The sequence below is a fragment of the Ambystoma mexicanum genome, chromosome 10 (genome assembly GCF_040938575.1).
Source record: "Ambystoma mexicanum isolate Mex_15411 chromosome 10, UKY_AmexF1_1, whole genome shotgun sequence".
NCBI classification, from domain to species: Eukaryota; Metazoa; Chordata; class Amphibia; order Caudata; family Ambystomatidae; genus Ambystoma; species Ambystoma mexicanum.
This window is the reverse complement of record NC_090932.1, coordinates 110,591,716-110,610,313: the sequence shown is the minus strand read 5'-3', so window position 1 is coordinate 110,610,313 and position 18,598 is coordinate 110,591,716. Positions and strand designations below refer to the sequence as shown.

The 18,598-nt window shown below is 47.0% G+C and overlaps 1 protein-coding gene across 2 annotated transcripts in view; it reads left to right on the top strand.

The window, feature by feature from the left end:
- Positions 1 to 18,598, top strand: part of CDCA2 (cell division cycle associated 2) — a 1,069,442-nt gene that overhangs the window by 81,611 nt on the left and 969,233 nt on the right. The gene's annotated exons all lie outside the window — the stretch shown is intronic.

The following is an 18,598-nucleotide window of genomic DNA, read 5'->3' as shown; positions in this document are numbered from 1 at the left end:
CTATTGCACCCCACATCCCCTTCTGTGCAGGGTTGCTGGAAGCTCGTTGAGCTTCCCTCTTTGGTTTTCTTTTCCCATGCTAACATGTTACCAGGATAGGGAGATACTTGTTATCCTACCTATGCTTTTCTTTTGTGAGGTCACCCCACCTTATTTGGAGGGCTAAGGGGATCGAGCGTATCACTTTTCTCACTTCACCTGTAACTTTATAGTTGCATTGGAAAGTCATTTGAGTGGCTGGTGGCAGCAGATGATTTCTGACAGATTCCTGTTAAACTTGCATTGTAGGCTGTATTTGCGGCTGCGGTATGGGACATTTCAGCCACCGTTTACCTTAAATGGTATCTTATTTTGCCAATTCACGATGGCTTGACCTTTCTTGAGCCACCGTCTTGTGGGGGTGGGGGGGGGGCTCCTGTTCACCCTTGACAGCTTGACATGCTCGCATTGAGAAGTACACCTGGAGGCGTCACTGTCTGGGAGGAACAGGAAGTTGGGAGGAAACAAATTGCCTCAGGTCTTTGTCCTCCTGTGTTTGCTTGGATCCAGTTCTGACTAGGTGCCTGGCTGTTCTCTTGAAACAGCCACAATCCAGCATTTGAATGGAGCATGCATGCTGATTGGCTGGGTTCGTGTATATAAGGAGAGGGTCTTGTTGCTGAAGCCCGAGTTGACTACTGGAAGATCCATTCCAAAGAAGAAAGGATGCCTGCAGCCACCTGTGAGGAACTCCTGGTCGCAACAAGTGATCACAGTTCAATGGTGTTTATTGAACAAATGCAGTTTGGAAAAATGCCTAATCTAAACCTTAATCTAAGATGGGAGCAAGCGTGACCATCAAATGAAAAATAAGGCAGTCCTAGTGACGTCATGTCAAAACAAAAGGGCCTATACTAAGAAACCTATTGCCAAACCTCACAACTAATACAAAAAGGGGTGTGGGATAGTTCTCAAGAAAAGAGTGCTGCTAAATAATGTCAGGATGCGAAAGACTGGGTCTTCCTTCCCAACGTCTTGACTATGCAGTAAGATGGGAGCTTGGAGTACAGTCCAGTCTCTGGCTTCTCCAGCACAAGGAGACAGTTCTAATGGCCACTCTCAGGACCGTCGATGGCTATTTCTCGTTTTCTCGACAGTCTCTTGCCTTCGAGGATCTGACTTATTCAACTAACAAACAAGTAGTCTCTTTTTCTGGGTGACGACGTTCACCCCGTGATTCCCCTCTTCTGGGTGCAAATACCTAGAAAGTTCTTTAATGATATCAAGACCCCGGATAGCTGTTTTCTTGCTTTTGAGGGCCTCTCTGGTTCCAAAATAAAGTTCCTTTAACAAATGAGAGTTTGTCTCCAATGTTCGCTGGGTGATGATTCGCCCGAGTCCCCCTCTTCTGGGCGCTGACCCTACTTTACTTTAATCCTCCCTTTTCTGGGTTCACTATGGCTTCTCCTTTGCTCACAAATCTTGAGTCTTTTCAAAACCGTTCCAGTGGACACCCCTTCACCGGGTTCACTCTTGTCACCACACAGTTTCCTGGGACTTTAAACTTGCCCCTTTCGCTCAGATGGGGATCGACCAGTCATCTTGAATTAGCAATCCCTCCCACCTCTCTCTGCGATTGGTCTCCCTTTAACACTTTTTACAGTGCATTTTTTTAAAAATTGTATTTGGTTTAATCAAACCTTTACAAATTATTATACAAAAAAAGCAATCATTTTTTCCATAAAAAGCAGACAATCTAATAAAAGGGATGCATTATGCTATGTACAACTTGAAAAGAAGAAAATAAAAAATGAAGGTAAAACATTATACTATGTACCTCTTAACCGAAACAAGAAGAGGGAAAGAAAAATAATTCATAAGAGACAAAAAGAAAAGGAAACACTTTACCTACAGAAAAGAAATCTATAATTCATATATACATCAGAGGTGGCGCAGTTTATGCGCCTCAGATAATAGCAATACCAAAATGTACCAGTTAATTAGGACTAATAACCTTCTAAGAGGAAACCCCCTTTTGCATTCTAGATAATTTTGATGCCCTTAAGGAATCCTGAAGGCCAAACCTTCCCGTGTATTTTGTATGTTTTAAACATCGTTTCCACACTAGAATAGTTGACATAAAAATCCTTCAATGCTCCTAAAAAAGATGTTTCTTAGTTCTTTCAGCTGTACACATTCCAGTATATGGTGTTTAGCAGATTCAGGTTCTGAATGACAGAACCTAAATCGCTTTCCTTAAGAGTTATTTGCTTTCTTCTTAAGAGCATATCATTAGTCTGTAAGATATTCCAATGTAACCTCAGCAGCAAACCACATGGTACCAATTTGGACAAAAGTAGAATATTTGAGAGGGATCCTCGTTTCTTATGCTCGTGTGCCAAGTGACTCAGTGAGCTATAGGAATGGAACGTTTCTATCGCTGAAATCCAGTCCTGATCGAACAGCCTTTTTTTTTCGTTCGCATCGGATTGCCAACAAGTTTCCAAATTCGAATCTATATTTATTATGGTCTCAGTTATTTTATAAATTTCAAAAGGATACAGATGAACTAATACTCTTACCTACCAACTCGTATAGTTTTTGCGGTAGGAGCCATGATTTTAGCATATAGAATAAGCATCCTCCACTGTATTCGCGCCCAAAGAGGTATATCCCAACTCATATTGGATGGCAGCTAAGGGCACGGCATTGGGGATACCGAGGATCTGTCTATAGATTCTACCTTCTATTTCGTTCAGCCTTTTCATTGTCATACCAAAGCACAGTTCCAGACCATATACAAGCTTTGGGATGATCTTCCCTTCATAGAACATGAGACCAGGTTTTATCTAATCTTCCATATTTTCTATCAATTTTCAAGGTCTGGCTTTCCGAGAGCTTACCTTTATTCAAGAGTATTTCTAACTGGGTTTTAAGGTCATCTATGCTCAAACATGGTAACCCAAATAAGTCACACTAGTGGAGATACCTGCTGTAATGCCTTTAAGAATCCAAGTTGGGCGGAAGTTCTTACGTGCTGCCTTTGAAGTGAGGATTTTTGTTTTACACAGGTTAATGATGAGACCATTTTCTTTAGCATATTTAGCAAATTTGTCAAGGAGGCGCTGCAGACCCACCCTAGTACAATCAAAAAGCAAAAAATTGTCGGCATAAGCCAGCTATACGATATTTTGCAATGGCCTAACCTTGGCGCGAACTACCCTTTTCATCAGACGCTCAGCCACATCTGACAGGTATTGGTTGAAGATCCACAGCGCCAGGACACAACCCTGTCTCACCACACAGTATGATTGAACTGTTTGACATTTCGCCTTTCTGACTTAGTCGAACCCGAATACCTGTGTTCTTATAAACTCCCTCAACAAGTCTCAAAAGGCCCATTGGAAGACCCCATAATGCCAGTTTGTTCCATAGTTTATTGCGATCAATGCAATCTAATGCGGCAGAGAGGTCAACTGATACCATAAATCTACTACCCTTCTCCTTCCTCCTTATGCATTTCAGTGATCCCGTTAATATTAGTAGAATGGCCCTTATGGAAGCCGTTTGGAATATGCTAAGCAGATGGAATTGCTTTTCCCACTCCTCCAAGTGCGTTAGCAGTAGTGCAGAAAAGATTTTACAATCAGCATCTATCAGAGATAGGCCTGTAATTTTTGTGGTTTGTAAAGAAGGGGTATTGGCTTAGGAGGGCTGGCCAATCAAGGTGACACAAATATGTTGAGCATAGAGAATAGTTTAGCTCAGATATCTAAAACCAAATGTCTTACTGAGTGGTGGTTAAAAAGCTAAACAAACCACTGCCAAATAATATATTTAAAGAAATACTCAGACTTTGGGTTTCACCCTAAGTTAACAGGGCGATCCAGACGTGGACCCCTTGCTCACTGTTCTTGGAGAGGCACCAGTTTCACCTCACTGATGATGCCCAACAAGGCTGAAACACGTGTATGTGGTTACTGATGGTACTCTTGTTCAGAGGAGAATTGCCTAGCATTTCGGCGCTGGACTGCCCCTGGGCAGGACAAAGGCTGATATGCAGGGAAACTTCTTCTCTGTGAAAGGGACAGTGAGCTAAAGACTTGGTCGAGTCTCTCCCAGGGGTTATTCACCCAAGAACAGGTCATTGGGCTGTGTTCGTGCTGGTAGAGAGATTCCCAGATCCCCCTTTGTTTTGAAATACTCAGATAAGACTGCGCCAAACTAGTGTTCTAAAATATATTTAATCATGAATGCCTGTAATCTTCTGCATCTGACCTACTCCCGCACTTGTATATTGGGATAACCTGGGCTGTGCTCCATGGTGGAGGGGTAATGATTGACCTAAAGATGTCTTTAAACTCATAATAGAGATTTGCCCACAGGTTAGGATCTGATTTAAATGTGTTATTTGTTAGGCCATTCGGCCCGGAGGACGAGACCCCTTACATTTGGCTATTAGGGCTATCACCGTATTAATATCAAGGCGGGCCTCCCATTTATTGTCGCTCACATTAAGCAGATTTACTTCGGGCTCCTCCCTTTGGGTGTTAGACTCGGGCCCAAATCTTTTACCAAACAACATCATCTAATGCTCAGAGATGGGGATTCAGTTGTGAAATGGCATAGTTGGTATATCGACCAAAAAGCACCCACCTTGGCCTGGATTAGGATCCCCAGCGCGACTTCTGCATCTTGTTGTAGAAGACAGCTTTTTATAGCTTTAGAGTAATTTCGATAATTTCGCTTGGTTTGTAATCCTGGTTTTCTGAATAACCTCATCCTGCATTAAGTTCTTAGTTCTACGAACTTCTCTCCTCATACTGGTTTTCGCCAGTGCCAAGTCTTGGTTAAAACAGTGGGTATGTCTAACATTAACCCCACTTCTATTAGATCTTAAACCAATCTCTAAGACCGCAGACTCGATAAGGCACTTGATCTCGTGTGCGTTAAAATGATTCCACTTCCATTCAAGGGTGGTTTTATTTAGGGAGACCCACAGAGTTTGATTTAAAGCTTTAATATTTCTAGGTGTTCATCTGATTGCATTCCCGAGTGACTTGCCACCAAGTTGGTCTGCAATCTATAGTATCTGGTAATTACAGTCCTATCAAAGACTGCGGTTAGTATAGAGTGATCACTCCAGACATTCGGAATAACAGTGAAAGAAGTGTGTTTATTTCTCAGATAGTCATAGAGGTAAATATAGTCCAACATGGAGGAGCTATTACCTTGATGCCATGTATGCCAAGCAGTGTCTTCACTGTCTTCTTTCTGAGGACCCATCAATGGTAAAAGGCCAACATTTCCTAAACCCACATACCAGAATGTAACAGCTTTTATTTTAATGGTATTCCCCTTTGTTCCAAGTCCATCTTGGAAATATCCCATGGAGGATATTGAAAGTTGCAGTCTGCATTTAAATCCCCAACCACAAGTATTCACCCATTCTCATACTCTAGTGCCCATTTGTGTATTACACGGCACACATTAAATACAAATACCCCCACCCGAGAAATTCCACTGTGCCAGTATATATTTAATATCAATAACCTTAAGGAGCCATCTCCGGTAGTAATGTCCCCCAGAGACCCAAAAGGATGGCCATAAAGTTGTTCCACTCAAGCCCAGATTGTTTCCTATGGCTATAAGCAGACCCCCCTAGGTCTACCTCCTGCACTCCTATTAGCCAATTGATTGTAAATTCGGTACCCATCCAATATCGGAGTAGAAGTCGGCCATGTCTCCTGTAGGCAGACTATATTGGCCTCTCTTTTTTTAATAAAGTATTTTTATTATTATTATTGTATTATAACCATCACAAAGAACAAAAACAAATCAACATAAGGACTATCATGGTCATTCTCAATCAACAAAGGCAATACACAGCAGTGGTGAAGAGTATTCCTTAGTACATATATTGGCGTGTAGTACATAGTACCCATTGCACGCTCCCCCAGTATGTAGGGGGGAGTCTTAGATCGCTTCTTCTTCCCATCTATCCCAAATTTTCGAGGCTTTGTTGGGACAGCCCCTTGCTGAGTAGATCCTATGCTCCATCATGGCGCACACGTCCATATCCAATTTCCATTGATACATTGTCGGGGAGTCAGGGGCTCCCCATTTCTGCGCTATATTACGCTTAATCAGTCCTGTTGCCGTGTGTAGGAGCAATCTCTCCCACTTGTTAGCCTCGATTTCATTAGGTACTCCCAGGAGTAGGGCCTTTGGGTCCAGTGGTATGGTCCGGGCCAGGACCCTGGAGAGCTCCCCACAGCATGAATTCCAAAAGGTTTGTATCCGGGGACATGCCCACAAGATGTGAAAGAAGGTTCCCTCCTCCTCCCCGCGTCAGAGACAGTTTGGGTTTGGGCCCTTTTCCAGCCGTATAGGCGCGTCCTAGGGTAATATACCCGGTGCAGTATTTTCAGCTGCACCAGTCGGAGCCTAGAGGAGATAGCAATTTCTCTGGGATGCATGAGGACTTGTATCCAGTCCTCTGGATCTATTTCCCCCACATCCGCTTCCCATTTCGCCTTGAACTCGTTCAGTTCGGGGGTAGCAAAGGAGGATATGGCATTGTATAAGATGGAAGTGCATTTGGTGGGAATATACGCTGGTAGGATGTTGCGCTCTATGGGGGTGTAGTCCGGTACCCTTGTGTCTGCTGTTAAGTGGGTTCTTAAGGCGTGGGCCAGTTGTATGTAATGATACCGTTCCGTATTCGGGATCTGGAATTGTGACTGCAAATCTTCAAATGAGGTCAGTTTCCCATCTGTGAGCACATCCCCCTCCCCCCCCCCCACTCTTGTGACCCCTGCTTTCACCCAGTTGGGCCATGGCTCAAGTTCCCGGGATGCAGCTAGGTTATTATTTTGCCAGAGAGGTTGTGCGATGGTAACTTTATTGTCCCACCCAATGAACCGGTGTGCTTGTCTCCAGACCATGGTGAGGTGTGTTGTAGTTGTGGGTGGGGGGGGTTCTCGGAAGGGGTTGATAAAGGAGGGTCAGTGGATCTGCATTTTGTATAGTAGCTATCTCAGCGCGTATATGAGGTAGGTCTCGATTTCCGTGGAGAAGATCATTAACCACAGCCAGTTGTGATGCCCAATAGTAAGTTTGGAGACGGGGGACTCCCACTCCTCCCTCCCAGATCGATCTCTGGAGTGTGGTTAGCGCTATTCGTGGTTGACCTCCCCCCACCATATAAGGTCCCTAAGAAGTGTCTCTACTAGGTGAAACTCTGAATCTGGGATTCTGTGTGGGGCATTCTGAAGGATGTAAAGGAATCTGGGAAGGGTCATCATTTTAAAGAGTGCCACTCTACCCATAAGGGTCAGGGGGAGAAGTTTCCAGTGTTGGACATCGATAATGAACTGGTCTGTGATCGGTCGGAGATTGTGTTCTACATAACTTGTCAAGTCCCCGGATATCCAGATTCCCAGGTATCGAAAGCCTTGTCGTTCAACACGGTACGGGCACTCCTGGGGGATGGCCTGCTCTCCGCCCTTTACAGGAAAGAGAACTGATTTATCCCAGTTGATTCTGAGTCCGCAAAATTTACCAAAGCGGACGAGCAGCTGTGTTACGATGGGGCAGGATCGAGGCGGGTCTCCTAGGCATATAAGGAGATCGTCTGCGTAGAGAGATGTAAGATCATCATAGCCCTCTGGCCATCTAAACCCCGTCCAGGCAGTATTTTGGCGAAGCCAAATAGCAAGAGGTTCCATTGCAAGGGCAAACAAAAGGGGGGAGAGCGGGCATCCCTGCCGCGTACCTCGGCCTAAAGGGAAGGATCGAGAGGACCATCCATTTACTTTTACCTCCGCCTGAATGTTAGTATAGAGTAATTGTACCCATCCCAGAAAGGCTTCTCCGAATCCCATACGGCGCATGATCTCCCAAAGGCTATCCCATTGAATCGAATGCTTTTTCGAAATCGATTGCCAGCAGGGCCAAAGGTCCGAGTATAATCGGAGATCTCGCCATTACCAGATGGAGACGGCGTAGATTCATCCGGGTCGATTTGTGGGGCATAAATCCACATTGGTCCGGGTGAATCAGGGTGGATGCAACCAGTTGTAGTCTGTTCGCTAGGAGCTTTCCAAGGACCTTGGCCTCCCATTAATCAGTGATATAGGTCTATAGGAAGCACATTTGTGTGGAGGTTTGTCAGGTTTGGGTATGACCACGATGGTCGCCTTACACAGGTCTGGTGGGAGAGTCCCTTGTTCCCTGGCGGCAAGAAACATTCTGTGCAGGGGAGCCGCCATTTTGTCTGCTCCTAGCTTTTGCCAGGTTTCAACGGGGAATCCGTTTGGGCCCGGTGTCTTCCCCGGCTGGAGCTGAGATAGCGCTTCTGAAATCTCGGCCTCTGATATGACAAATGTTCCCTCTGCTGCACGGAGAGCGTCGGCAACGATACCCCCTCTAGGAGGGAGGGGTCTAGTGGAGAGGCTGGGGCTCGGTACAGGTCTGCGTAGAACATCGAAAAGGCCTCAGCAATCTCAGCGTCTGAGTGATAGCTGTCGCCCTGTGGTGTGACTATTTCCCGGACATGGCGTTGTCCTTCGTCTCTTTTCTGCAGCCAGGCGTGCAGTTTGCCCGCTTTGTCCCCCAGCTCGTATACCCTCGCTTTAGCCTGCCAATGGGCCTGCTTAGCGTCATCCATCGCTCTGTTCCAAAGGCGCTCTTGGGCGTGTTGGAGGGATCGATGGGTTTCAGACGTGGGATCAGAAATGTTTAGCCTCCCAGTCGCTCACTTCCTTCTCGGCCTCTAGTATCTTTTGGAGCCGGGTGTTCCTTTTTATGTGTCGTCCAGGAGAGAATTTCACCCCTGAGCACTGTTTTATATGCCTCCCATACTGTCACTGGGTTGTCTACCGATTCTTCATTAATTTCAAAGTATTCGGCGGATATTTCCTCTAGGCGATCTATCAGCTCTGGGAACCCTAGGTAGTAGCTATTAAGTCTCCACGTTCTGGGGGGGAGGGCGCCCTGCGTACATATTTCCATCGAAAGCGGTGAGTGGTCCGAGATGCCCCTAGGGAGCAGTTCTGCGGACACTGCCCTGTAGAGGTCGGTATGTGGTAGAAGGAAATAATCCAGTCTGGACATAGAACCGTGGGCACCAGAGTGGAACGAATATTCCCTAACATCAGGGTGTAGCTCCCTCCACACATCCCGGAGCCCAAGAGCAGATGTAAAGTTGGCTAATCTGGTAGGGGTATCTGGGTTACGATTCCGGAGGTAGGAACGGTCAGTGTTGTTGTTCATGGTGTCATTGAAATCCCCCCCTAGGATGTACGTGTCAGGGTGATGTTTCCCTATAAGGGTGGTGAGGTCATCCAGTAATTCCTGTCCCAGACCCGGTGGAGAATAAATCGAGGCAATTGCCACCTTTTGACCCCAGATCATTCCCAGGATGAACACGTATCGTTCCCTGGGATCTTGTTCTGCGGTTTGTTGAATAAATGGTATACGTTTGTGTATCAGAATGAGGGTGCCCCTGGAGCCCATTGTGTACCCCGCATGAAAGGCAAGGCGATAGTTAGTTCTCTGGAAAAAAACACAAGTGGGTTTCCGTCATGAGGGCCACATCAGGGGAATGTCTATTTAGGAATTGCATAATAAGGTGCCGTTTGATTCCTGACCCCATTCACATTCCAAGTGAGGAGTTTCAAGGATTTAGTGTGCTGCATGAGGGATGTGCGAGTTTATGTAGAGGACATTTACTATGTATGATGGGGAATTTCAGACTATAGCGATCCATTTGAGATGGCGGTATGCTTCTCGTCTGTACTAAGGAAGCGGGTTTGCCTTGTGGAATAGTGCAAGACGTCCCTAACAAGGGACGGTGATTAGTTCGGCCCATGAGCAAGTGGCAGTTCTGAAATAACCAACAAAGTTTTAAACTTTCCCAACACACCCCCACCCCATACTCCACCCCAACACAAAGTACCTGTTGCCCAAACATGCTGATCCTTCAATTTAAGGTGTCAGCTCAAAAACCAGACCCTTAGATAGGGTCGAAACAAGCAAGAAAAAGAGAGGGGGGGGGGGGGAGAAGAGAGGTCTGACCAGGGGAGAAATCAGATCTTTCCCCAGAGCTCCCACCTTTGTGCCCATTGTCGACATCTTCCGTGGTGGGTAGATCACGCGTTGAGATCGGAGGCGTGGGCGGTGCACGCTCGTGTGTCCCAGAAGTGTACTTGGGTCCTAGTTGGGGACTATAGTTAGTTCATTCCTCTTCTTGTTGTGCCGCTGGCTCCAGGATCTCCTGTTCCCCCCCCCCCCCCGTTCTGGGTGTCTCCTCGGGGAGGCCTGCCTAGGTCCGGGTCGGGGTCGTCCTCTCTATCTCCTTGGTCTTGCAGTCCATTCGCCCTCTGTGAGCCTCTGCCCACTTCCAGGCCTCTTGTGGGTCGTTGAAGTGGACAGTAGTACCTTTATGATAGATCTTAAGTTGGGCCGGGAAGAGCAGGCCGTATTTCACATTCATTTGAGCAAGTTGTTTCTTGAGTGGTTCAAAGGATTGCCGTGCCCGCTGCACTTCTCGGGTATAGTCCGGGAAGAAGGCGATTCGGGAGCCGTTATGGGTGATCGTCCCTTGTGAGCGTGACAGTTGCAGAAGGGCATCCCTGTCGCGGTAGTTAAGCAAGCGAGCAATGATAGTCCGGGGCGGAGCGCCCGGGAGTGTTTTGCCCGAAGGTATTCTATGAGCCCTCTCCACTGAAAAGAATTTTGAGAAGGATTGGGGCGCGAAGATGTCCACGAGCCACTGTTCCAGGAACAATTCCGTGCATTGTCCCTCTTCCCCCTCCGGCAGGACCAGGATGCGAACGTTGTTGCGGCGGGACCTTCCCTCCCCATCATCCACTCTCGATTCCAGGGCTTTCAGGCGGTTTAAGGCTTGGGACAGCTGACGATTGATCCCGCCGATGTTGTCCTCTGCTTCGGAGATGCGGTGTTCCACCTCTCCTGTTCTGGAAGTCAACTTCTGCAGATCGTGGCGCAGGAAGGAGACATCCGCCGCCATACTGTCTATTTTGGTCTCCATGGAGGAGCGAGAGTTGGCGATGGCCGCCATTACGTCCCGTAAGGAGAGGGAGTCCTCTCCCATGGGGGAGTTTGGTCGTGCTGCTGGGTCCGCCGGGGCTGAGGTGGTAGCGACGGCAAACTGGTCCATGCTGCTCTGTGTAGATGGTTTCTTCTGTCTGTCCTTCCCCATATTTTCGGGAGTTGTGGAGTGTCTGCTACGATGGGGCAGGAATTGTTGTATGTACGCAGTTGGGAGTGGTCGTACCCCCCCAGGTGTGTGGAATGGAGGCCGTGCAGCGAGTCAGGTGGAGGGCTGTGAGTTCCAAGAGCCTCCTCCACTAGGGCCTGGGGTTTATATGGCGAGAGTAGGCCTCTCTTAAATTGATCAAACAACTGGGGTTACTAAAAAGGTATTGATTCCCTCTGGTATTCCATGTCTTAAGGCAGAGATCAGTGTTTTTATATTCCCCTGCAGGGGACAGAGCATGCTTATGGCACCAATTGCTGCCACAGGGCTGAGATTACTGCGGCCCAATCAATATCTTTTCCCAATGCCTTCTCTGAGTTTGATTGTAGTACAGCCCTATCTTTACCCAACAGGTTATCCAAGGGGATGTCTTTATTTAACTGATTACATTTGAATTCTGAGTTCACCATCTCCATAGATGTTTAAGATTCTATTTCAAAGCCCAAGTTCCTCAGTGCCTCCATGTTGGGTAAGAATAAGTTCTTTAACCAACGGTGATATGAAGAATAATAGACTTGGATCTTGGTGATCTCTATCCCGGAAGGCAACTCTAGCGTTAATTGGCTGCAAGGACATAACTAGAGTTAGGATCTCTGCAAACAATAGTCAAGATGCTTGTTCTATTTAGACACATCGATTAATCTGGCCCCAACATGCTTCTTATTCTTATTAAATGAGATGGTTTACTTATTCAGCAAGCTACCATATGGCCCTTTCAAGTTGTTGCTCTCTGACTCTCCAGGCAGCCAATGATGTACATTCTTACTACCTAACCGCCTGGTGTTATAGATAGGTCTGGGAAGCTTATTTACCAGGTCCCTTCCAGTCGAGATTGTGGGATAGAGAGAAACCAGGGGAATATCCTCCATCTGGAATTTACCCATCCCCACTCTCGCGTAACTTGTTCACCTCAGAAAAGAGGGGTTTAGTGGCTGAGGAGGATGACCTTCTCTGCAGGACCCCAGATGGATTCAGGTATGACCATACCACTTGTGGCATTATTGGCGAGTAATGACTTGTTTCTGGGCAGAATTAAGCCCGGAATAGTTTTTAAATCGGATTCCATAAGAGGCTCAGTGTAGTCAAAATGTTTTGCTTTCCCTGGGCCACAGCTCCAACCCGCTCTCAGCTGGCACAGTTCTGTATTCCCAATAGTTTGCTGGTTAGCATAAGACCATGGGGTGGATTCTCCACATCCTACCATAAGACGCCCTTTACCGCCTGCCTGGGGCGGACTAGCATCTGGAAGAATATTTATGTGAATCATCTGTTTGCACGGTACAGTCAACAGTGTGTTTTCGGTGGTTCCTCTATCAGGCCATTCCCTGTTTCTGGAATTGATAATAATTTAGACCTAAACGGGGAATTATGGGCTGCTTTAGAACACAGACCACGCTGCCTTTTATCATAGGTTTCCGCGTAAAGTCTCGTTTTACGCTGGGTGAGTACTTTGACAGTCGGGGGTACCACAGACTTATCACCCTGCACCTCCATTCCCCCCCTCCAACGAAACGGTACCAACATTACCACATACTGATTGATTACGCTTCACATTGTTAGCGGAGATAGATATCGGAGTGTCATGCACCTCGTAAATCTATCTCCAGAGTAGGCAAGTCATCCATAAGCCCACAGCCCGCATACCATTAGATTCTACAGAGTCTCGGAGTTCAATTATATCCGATGAACTAGCAATAGTCACAGGTTTTAATTGGGCTCTTAGCTCTTCTGTTCTCTCCAAGATATAGCCTGTAGTTAAGTCTCAGTTTGGCACCAATACAAGTTTACTATTCATCTCAGCCATCAATTCTGTGCCAATACAGTCCAGTTTGCCATTAACCTCTGCCATCAACATCTGGGAGGTTTTTAGTTCTGCCCATAAATTGTCATAAAGTTCAACAAAAGAACTTAGCACAACATTCATTGCAGACACAGTTGGATGAGTTCATCTTCTTCTTTGATCAATTTCCGGCAGTGTTTGATTCATTTTCAAGGACCCACTTCGGTCCTGTGGTTCACCCAGACTAAAAGTTGGCTCCCGTTCCTCAACATAAGTGATGCTTTCGCCACCAACGGCCTCAAGTATATTGGTAAACGCTGTAGGAGAGTCTCTAATTGTTGAGTCGCAAGTCTGTTGTATCACGCTTTCCATTATTCCTTCCGTATTGATACCTTCCATTGCTTTTTCAGCACACTCAATTATGCTGATATCTGTGATATCGTTCTGCCCTTGAGTAGTAGTGGCAGAGTGGTCCAACATAGCATTCCCTCTAATTACTTTTGACATTTTAACTTCTGTACTGTTTGAGGCAGATTTTACAATATAGTGATTCATGTACCTTTGACCAACTATTTGTTTAATAGCTTTTGATCCCTTGGGAGTTATGGGGTTAGATCTCCTGGCAGGCAGCAACACTTTGTTTCTGAGACCTGGGGGGGGTGGGGGCCTCACAGATAATTACTTTATGGGTGGGGGCCGGGTTGAATTGATCATCCAGGTTGAGAATAGGCTGTGGTACTTGTTGAGCATCCCCCTTCACCCGTCGTTGTCCCCCCCCCCCCCCCCCCCCCCTCAGATGGTTTCCGTGTTGCAAATGTTGAGGATGGTATGGGAGATAACCTACACAGTGAGGTTGAAATCAGCGGCTGGATATAATATGGCAGTTATAACGTGCCTATACACAAGTTTCAAGGCACAATGAGGCAAGGGAGGGGGAACAGTGTGAAGACAGATGGCAATCTTATTGGAGGAGGAGGAGGAGGAGGAGGAGGAGGAGGAGGAGGAGGAGGAGGAGGAGGAGGAGGAACAGGAACAAGAGGAGGAACAGGAACAAGAGGAGGAACAGGAACAAGAGGAGGAACAAGAGGAGGAACAACAACAACAAGTGCGGCCAGCTGGTGGCAAGTGCTAGGGTAAAGACAGACCTCAGGTGTCAAGTGCTGGTAGGGGGCTGTAGAGATAAACAGTCCCAGTGTGCAGGGTTGCCAAAGGGCGGTGCAGGTGTGCAACTGGCGAGGAGACGACTCAGGCCCGAGATCAGAGGGTAGCCAGGTAAGCCAGTGCAGTTTCAGCCAGGAGATCAGCAAGGGAGCAGAGGAGAGCAAGTCAAAGAAAGGAGGAAGGACTTGAGGTGCTTTCGGAACCAGAGATGGTTCTCCTCGTTTCTGAGAAGCAGGGAGTTCCAGTGGGAGACCCCAGCAGACATCTACTACCAACTCGTTGCTTGGAGAAGCGGCTGACCCTGAGGGAGTTGGAGGCGGATGAGCGAAGAGCTGGAGAAGGAAGATATTTGGGAAGAGAGAGTTGAAGGTATTGACGCCCCAGGCCCCAGAAGGCCTTGTGGACAATGCAGAGGGTTTTGAACTTAATCCTTGCAGCCACTGAGAGGCAGTGCAGATATTTCAGTCCTGGAGAGATACGATCCCTGGGCTTGAGGCCATGGACAAGTCTCGCAGTCCTGTTCTGGATGAGTTTCAGAGGGCGGAGAGTAGAGGCAGGCAGATTTAGAAAGAGGCTGTTGCAGTAGTCCAGCCTGGAGGGAACTAGAGCTCTGGAGTCAGTGAACTTCTGGTGGAAGGAGAGGAAAGGAATACCACCTCTGAGGAGGTGCAGCTGGTAGTGAGACTTCTTAGAGACATCAGAAGGTTGAGGAGAGAAGGAGCGTGTGGAGTCGAAGATGACCCCTGAGGTTTTTAGCCTCACAGTGGGGGCAGGAAGAGGGCAAAGGGAGGCAGGCCAGAGAGCGACGGGAAAGGAGGGGGCAGGTGTGGCGATGAGGAGAATCTGAGTCTTACTGGCGTTAAGGCACATATCGTTGGCGGCACACCACTCCTGGATAACTGACAGTCAGCGATGGGAGATGGAGAGGAAGTGGCAGAAGGGAGCCTGAAAATTAGTCTAGTGTCGTCCGCATAGCACTGAAAGTTGGGGCAGGGAGCAGCAATATGGTGGGCAAGAAGTGCCAGGTATTGGTTGAAAAGCCAGGGAGAGAGGCTAGACCCCTGAGGAATACCACAGGTAGAGATCGATGAGGAAGGACCCGAGTTGGACCTGGGAGGGTCGATCGGAGAGGAAAGAGGTCAGCCAAGCCAGGGCCTGATCGGTGATACCCGGGTTATCACAGAGACTGTTGAGCAGAATGGCGTGGTTGACCCTGTAAAAGGCAGAAGAGAGATCACCTAAAATGAGGACACAGGGGGTGTTGGAATCCAGGTTGGAGAGCAGGTCTTTACGGATGTTCAGGAGAGCAGTTTCTGTGCTTCTGGCAGCTCTGAAGCCAGACTGATGGTCATGGAGTCAACCAACAGATCCAGTGTGAAGATTAAGCTGGGAGATGGCCAACTTTTCCAGGTGTTTGCACAGGAAAGGAGTGATGGAGATTGGGCGATAGTTAAGTCGGGCAGGACGGGTTGGCACAGGGTTTCCTAAGAGGGTGCACAAGGGAGTGCTTCAGGGCAGAAGGGAAGACCCCAGTGGCGAGGAGTGGTTACAGAAGTTAGCCAGAGCAGGGCCAAGGTGTCAATGTGGTCCTTGATGGATTTGGAGGAACCGGGGTGAACCTGTTTTGACAAGACTTTCATAGATCAGACTTGTCTAGAAACCTTGTGGGGAGAGAATAAGGGAAAGGAAGAGGACGGAGGAGAGGTGGCCAATGAGGGGCCAGAGGTAGAGCAGGGAGTAGAGGGGGCAGGGTGAGAGGAAGAGAGGACAGGATGTCCAGAGTTTTAGAGATGAAATGAGAATCCAGGGCTGTGCAGTGGGCCTGCGAGGGGACAGGAGAGGTAGACTGCAGCAGGATTGGCCAGCTCCTTGCAGATTCGGCTGAATTGTTAGACTGAGTTGTGTTCACCTCCTCATGACCATTCCGTGCCTCAATATTAGAGGAAGTTAAAGTAACTGTATCGCCCAAATGGGTATTCGTCCCAGCCTGGCTTCGTAGCCCAGAGAGCATTATTGGCACACAATACCTTTTTTAGTAAAAATAAAACGTGCACTCAAAGTCCCCAGATCAAAGAATAGACCACCTAGTGGCTACCCTGCATTCTCCGTTATTAACCATAAGTAAATGTATCATAATATTCACAACAAAGTAGAGATTTCCTAAAAGAAATACGAGGAGGCTCAAAGGCACTAGGCCCGCAGTTGCCTCTCGTAATAAATGGTGAGTAATGACAATTACTTTCAATGTAATTTGTGGCAGTCAATGAAAAATATGAACTTCAGAGGGGAATTCCCCAGTTAATGACTAGAGAGACTAAAAGGAACCAGGCCCACAGTCGTCCCCCTGTCTTCAGTATACGGTTTTCAAAAACAAGGTATCTCACTGGCAAACTGCATTTAGGAACACTTTCTTTCCTCCGAATGGAACGCAGTACTGGTAAGCTGTAACGCTTAAATGTTCGGGGATGCTCGTACAGGACAAGCCAACAGTTTCCTTCCAAGTCAAATGCAGTAAATGGTGTAATTCACTGGTAGATGGTAAGGAGTCAGCGTATCCTTCAAAGGTTGAGATGAATAACCCATATCACAGGTCTAGCTGAGCTCACAGGAGTTCCAATCAAAGACGGACACGGAGGAAAGCCGCTGCGAATTCCCTTGGCGCACTGATACCCACTGTACGCGTAAACTAGAAGCTGAGCGGGCACTGCTTGGTTTAGATTGTTTGTTATTATGAAAAAGTGATAATTGTTCACCAATTTAACTTTCGGGGTGCAGCCCACTCAAGTGTGCCACGGTGTTGAGGCACAAAATTATGGATGAGTGAGCGAGAGACACCTAGGCAAAATTGCCTTCGGTGTGGGCCGCACACCCTTATTTCCCGTTGGGATTCTTAAACAGTTTCAGATATATTTACAATAAATACTTTAGTCTTCTTTTATTTTATGGTAATGCTCTGATTTTAATTAAGTATTTCAGAGTAGAGTTTTTCAAATTGGAGAAAAGGAAAATAATTTGCTAGTTCCTTTTGTAAGCAAACATCAAACAATGACCAATGCATTTTGGATATTATCCTTCATCAGGGCCGTATCCAATTTATATTTCACTTCATATTGATACCAACAACGTATCATTGTTTGTATATACATTTCAAACATTGAAATCATTGACAGGGTACCCACATACACGAAGGTAGAACATGGAAATAAAACAAAACATAAGAAAAATCATAAGCAAAGTATCCAAAGCTTGCATCATGTTTACAATTTTCATATATTATTCCCATCACCTTATGTTTGTGTAATTAACGTGTTCCTTTGTTGGACTATGTCTGTGCCTGTTTACTAATCTTAATGTTCAATTTAAACGGTGCTTTTACCGACGTGTGCCTAGTGTTGTAATTTGTGTTTGTTGCATACTGCATGGTTGGTCCTTCCCCGCCCCCCCCTACAGTGTTAGACTGTCACGTTGTGAACATGCATTATAGTAGGTAAGTTTCTGATTAGTGCGTTGGAAAGAAATTCTGATATGGAGGAGCCAGCGTCTGAGAAGCGAATGTGAATCGCTGCATTCGTCTTGAAAGTATGCAGTGTCTATAGTGCTGTACGGCTCAGCGCGTACGTCTACCACGAGCAGCGTACCGTTTGTACCCAGGCTAAAGCAACTTGGCTTGTACAACGTTGTACCGCGATGTTGCAGGTGAAAAGAAAAGTATCACGGATGTACCAAATAATAAAGAGAAAAAACAACACACGCAGCACGAAGAGCCCAAAGATTTTCTTGGTTGAAAGGATTACCTCAGGGCAGCGTACGTGCACGGACAGCACAGACTGCTCCTCGACTCGGCTACACTTTATTCTTGAGTACTTAAAGGCTCCTCCTTTTTCCAAAACAGCGTGAAAAGACTGCATCAACTGAGGAGAGAACACACTGCTCACTGAACAGACTGCTCCTCCACTCGGTCACTTTTTACAGTGCATTAAACTTGGTTCTAACTTGCCACTTTGCGGTTCTCATTCAACGCAGCCCGGTTCTCATTCAACGCAGCCCGGTTCTCAGCGATTCTCCACTCACCGACTGTGATGAACTGCTTGGCTGTTGGCTTTCCTGGAGTCAAGGCTGGTACCATGGGTGCGGGAGCGTCCCTCGCTCCTGCTTATCGGAGTAGGCTTGCCCCGTGTACCGTTGACATTTGCTGCAAGACACTCGTGCTATTGTTCGCGGTCTTAGGCTCTCTTCCACAAAGGTTCTGCGGGTTTGGGATGAAAAGGGCCAGGTCACTTCTCTCCTCGCCTCCACTCTTTATTCCTGCCGCCTTCTTTTGAACTGCCACATCTCCTTAGCTGTGCCATTGTGCTGCCTGCTGTGCTCTGGCTCCACCTTTTTATCCCTGTGGG